The sequence below is a fragment of the Chrysochloris asiatica genome, unplaced genomic scaffold (assembly GCF_000296735.1).
Source record: "Chrysochloris asiatica unplaced genomic scaffold, ChrAsi1.0 scaffold00002, whole genome shotgun sequence".
NCBI lineage: Eukaryota > Metazoa > Chordata > Mammalia > Afrosoricida > Chrysochloridae > Chrysochloris > Chrysochloris asiatica.
Window position 1 is genome coordinate 26,638,738 of NW_006408520.1, and position 5,304 is coordinate 26,644,041.

A 5,304-nucleotide genomic window follows, 5' to 3' on the forward strand; every position below is an offset into this window, starting at 1 on the left:
AATTTATTGGAAAACTAGGAAAATGTAAAGAAATGGATATATCAGTGTATTTTGCCCTATGTTTTGTATATATATAAGAAGCTGGGATCAGCAGAGCTGATTTTATAGGTTAACCTGGGGACGGCAGGGTATTTGCCCTTACTGAGAGTTGCAGCTTATATTCCTTTTAGGTATATGAGGATAAGTAAAAAAATTATTGCTACTAGGGTTTCTGTACATACATGGACTAGTATATTCCAAATAAGACATTTAAACGTGTCTGTTATTAGTGGGGGGGGGGCTGCAAGTTTTTTCAGTAAGAGCATTTGTCTTCGTCTCATTAGGGTGCCTTCAAAACTGGCTTCTAAGGGGACCTGCTGGGCCAGTGAAGTCCAAGGCCAAGAGGTCAGCTCACAAGCTTATGGCAACTGTTTTTAGGAATCCAAAGGGGTAATCTTGGTAGATTTTTCTCAAAGGACACAGGGTGATCAGAGGGGCTTACAAAGTTTTTTCTTTAAAAAAAAAAAAAACCTGCATTGGTGAAGAAAAACAAAAGTTGCACCAAGGAAATTTTTTTCATTGCAACAATGCACCTGCTTACTGGAAGATAATAAGGGCTGTCCTGTGAGGATTTTGTTTTGAAACTTTACCCCATCCACTGTATCATCCTAATCTTGTCCCTTCAGATTTCTTTTCCCAGAATTCAGCATTTACGAAGAACCCATTTTGAGACTCTTGAGAATGGCAAAACTAGTTTTGATGGTGTAAATTAGAGATGGAAATAGTTCCTTCAGAAGCATGTAGCCCAAGATGGAGGATATGAAAAACAACAGCTTCACATTTTGGTATTTTTGTTCAATAAAGGTTTCTGTGATTTTGTAGCAATACTTAACCCTATTCTAGGAATGAAAATGCTAGTTTTTCTGTTTAGAATACATAGAAATCTGGCTCAATCAACTTGACTCAATTCCAAATATTGAAAATGTGAAAAAGAATGCCGACAAAACAAAGAGTGGCAATGCCACTATCCTCCCTTTTGCCTTGGAGTCTGGGTCTTCTTGTTAGCTGTGGTTGGAATTGGATCTAATAACACTCGGGGGAGGTTATTTCACCTGACTACTGGTGTGGGCGTAGTGGTTACGAATCGGGCTGCGAACCTTAAGGTCAGCGGTTCGAAACTACCAGCTGCTCCGCGGGAGAAAGATGAGGCTTTCTACTCCCGTAAAGATTTACACCCCCGGAAACCCTGTACAGGGTCGCTATGGGTCGGACCCGACTCAACGGCACTTAACAACAACAACAACAACTGGTGTGGGCACTGCAGGATCAGACTGGACTGTGAACCACAAGGTCACAACTGGCCCAATTAAACTTGGCAGGAGCGTGAGGAGGAAGGAGTTCACAGCTTCTCCATGAGTGAGACTGAATGCCCTCTTGTGTTCTCTTTCCACCTGAGTGGGGTTTAGTCCCTGTTTGTCCATGCCTTCCAAGACTAGAGAGACTTGGTGGTGCTGTGAGCTAAACATTGGGCTCCTAACTATAAGGTCATCTCTGCTAACCCATCAGCTGCTCCATGGGACAAAGATAAGGCTAGCTGTTCCCATAAAGATTTCGTCTCAGAAACCCTAAGGAACAAGTTTTGCTCTCAGGGTTGCTGTGAGTTGAAATCGACCAGATGATTGTTTACTGTGTCATAAATGGAGGTTTATGATTGGTTTCTTCTATGGTCTATTTGAGATTTGGGATATTCAGTCATAACTACTTGATCTGAATAGGTGCCATCGAGTGGGCTCCAACTCCTAAGGAACTTATTACGTACAACAGAATGAAACACTGCCTGGTCCTGTACCACCTTCACAACTTGAGCCCATTGCTGCTGCCACTTTACCAAGCATGATGTTCTTCTCCAGGGACTAGTCCCTCCTGATACTATGTCTGAAATATGAGAAGCGAAGTCTAGTCATCTGGCTTCTAAGGAGCAGTCTAACTTTAATTCATATATCAAAAATACTGATACTCAGAAAATTTTCAATATGACCAGGTCTTACTAACAAAAAGAATATTACACATACTTTGAAAACAATACAGTTTCAACGGGGGTGTGTGTGTGAAAAATTCCCCATACACAGATAGACACCCATTCCTTATTGAGAGGTGAACTGCATTTAGGATTTTAAGCTAGCTTCTTTGTGTTTGCACCTGCATTTTAGCCAGTTAAGAATACTGTTAAACCAGATAAGACAGTTTCTATAAAGTGGGTCTATTCTCTACATGCCAGCATTTTTAAATAGTTGAAAACTTGGTTAATATGGCCTGTTCCATTCAGGTATTTAAAACAAAGACTCACTGGAAGCCACTAACTGATAATCTTTGTTATTCTGCAAATTATCAAACTTCTTTACATTGCAGGGAATCTGAATTTCAGTGTTCCGCTCCAATCTACCCAATTTTGCAGACCAGAGAAACGACCAGATCTGCCCAAGTTTGCTTAACAGGAGATCTTGGAGAGAGTTCCCCGGTAATTCAATCTAGTGCTCTTTGCATTAAGCCACACTATTGAGGCTGATTTCACAAGAGGCTAACACAAGACTAACTTTCGTTTTAGCTGCAAATGGAACTTTTTTTTTTTTTTTTTTTAATAACAGAGCACAGTACCTCTTAGGCTTCAGAAAGCTCTTGAGAGTGAACTCTTGAATTCTTTTTAAGTCAGTCCAGGTGATAAGGAGTTAATAGCCAACAGTGTTCTTTTGCCCTTCCTCCAAATGAAATGCTTCCCAAACTAGATGCCTCTTGATACTAAGCCTTTGTGTTCAAAGCAACAAATGTACTTTACCCATGGTTGTCTTTGGTTTCTGAGCTAATTTTGTATCACAGGTGCAAGATTTACTTTAATTATCAAGATGAACAGCTGAGGGGGTCAGCCTATTATCCATCTGGTCCTAATCCAGCCAAGAGGTCTCTGTGCCTCATGTCAATATTAACAATTGTCAGTGGCCCTGACTTTTCTTGTTGCTGGAGTGTTAATCTCATCTGCCAATTGTGAAGCTACTGAAGGATTCCCTGACCCCCTAAGCACCTCCTTATTCTTTCCCTCCCAGATATTGGCACACTCCCACCCCTTCCTCAGGATCTCAAGATTGCAAGACATTTTTGCAAAAACATCATTTAGCATCTCCCTGCAGTAGAGGCCCCGGGGGTCTTTCACAAGCTTAAACTTCCACTCATAATCCTCATTAGCATTTCTCTGGCCAGGTTACACTTTCAACTGCCTGGTGTGGTACTGTAGAATAAGCACTGAACTGCTAACCACAAGGTCAGTGGTTCAAACCCCCAAGCTACTAGGAAACCCTATACAGGGTCAACTGTAAGTCGGAACCACCTTGACAGCACCTAACACCACCACCACCCTCTCATTTAGGGAAATAGGAGGGAGGTGACCACACACCATTTCTTTTCTCCTGCAGAATATTAGAGCAACAATGCCCATACTTTTTCTCTAATTTTCAACAGCCTGTGGCTAGTACAACCATTACAGACAGTCATCACATTACAAGTCAGATCCATTCCTAACTATGTTTTTAAGTCTTTCAGTGGAAATTGGAGGTGAGTTGGAACATTTGTATATAGTTCTCATTTAACCTTACTTTAGTGCAAGAAGAGGCTCCACATCCTTTTCAATGATTTAAAAGTGGCACATACAGCAAATGAAGGTGAGTGTGATTTAGAATTTGTTAGACTAGAATTGTGATTACGACTTCAGGAGCCCTGCTAGTGTAGTGGATTATGATCTGGGCTGCCAACCACAGGGTCAGCACTTCAAACCTACCAGCTGCTCCTCCAGAAGAAAGATGAGGCTTTCTGCTCCTATAAAGATTTATGTATAGCCTCAGAAACTCTATACCGGGTCATTAGGAACCAACATCACCACTACCAGAGCTTAGTTCAATAGATTCAAAGTGAGCACAAATTTTCGTAAAGGGCAAGTAGGAGCTCTTCATAAATTGGATGTTCACAACCCAGGGACTGTTATTGTCTTATTCTTTTCGTCAGCCAGTCTCACTTGTTTTGAATTGTAAACATACTTTTACTTGCTAATTTTGTAGCATGTATTCCCAAACAAATTGCGATTGTTTTATAATGTGCATACAAATTAACATTCAGAGATAATTTGAAAGAAGATATGAAGGAATCTTATGAATTTTTCTGTTAGTTTTTCACTGGATCCAATGAAAATACTTTCAACAGTATGGTTTTGGTTTGTTTTTTACGTTTGAAATACACAAACCGAAAGGGCTGATGAATTTTCACAAACATGTATCCAGTACCACGATAAACAATGCCAACCAAAACCTCTCTTAACGCACACTTCCAGTCACTCAGTACACACCAATTTTACAAGGGTTATGTTGTTAAATACCATCAAGTCGACTCTGATCCATAGTGACCCTGTATAGGATTTCCAAGGAGCGACTGGTGAGCTTGAACCGCCAATCTTGAGTTCAACTGACTTTGCAGTCCAGCGCATTAACCCACAGCAGCACCATACCAGGACTGCTTAGAATATATACATATATGAATAGGTAGATAGATGATAGCTATATGACAGACAAATGAATGGAGAAGATAGATGGTGGTTAGGTGCTGTTGAATCTGCTTCAACTCGTATTGACCCTATATACAACAGAACGAAACGCTGCCTAGTGTTGCACCATCTTCAAATTTATTATGCTTCAGCCCAATCTATCTAGTTGGGTAGGGGGTGTTTCCTCTTAACAACAACAACAACTACTTTACCAAGTGTGATGTCCTTCAGGGACTGATCCTTCCTGATAACAAATCCAAAATATGAGAGATGATATCTCCTCATCCTGGCTTCAATGGCACATTCTAGTTGTATTTCTTCCAACACAGATTTGTTCATTTTTCTTGCAGTCCTTGATATTTTTAATATTCTTCTCCAACACTATACATATACATATACAACACTATTCTTATACATCAGTTCTTCAGTCTTCCTTATTGCCCAACTTTCACATGCATATGGGGTTATTGAAGATGGAATGGTTTGGGTCTGGCTCATGTTAGTCCTAAAACTGACATCTTTGTTTGCTCTTGAACACTTTATAGAGGTTTTGTGCAGCAGATTTGCCTAATGCAATACATCATTTGATTTTGCTACCTCTTAAAATGGTTAAATATTGGCCATTTCTTTTTGGCACAGTGACTCTGTGTATTCCTTCCATCTTCTTCTTTTTATTTTTTCTTAAATGTTTTATTGTGAATTGTGTGATAGTTTACATGGGAGAACATTAATTTTACATTCAT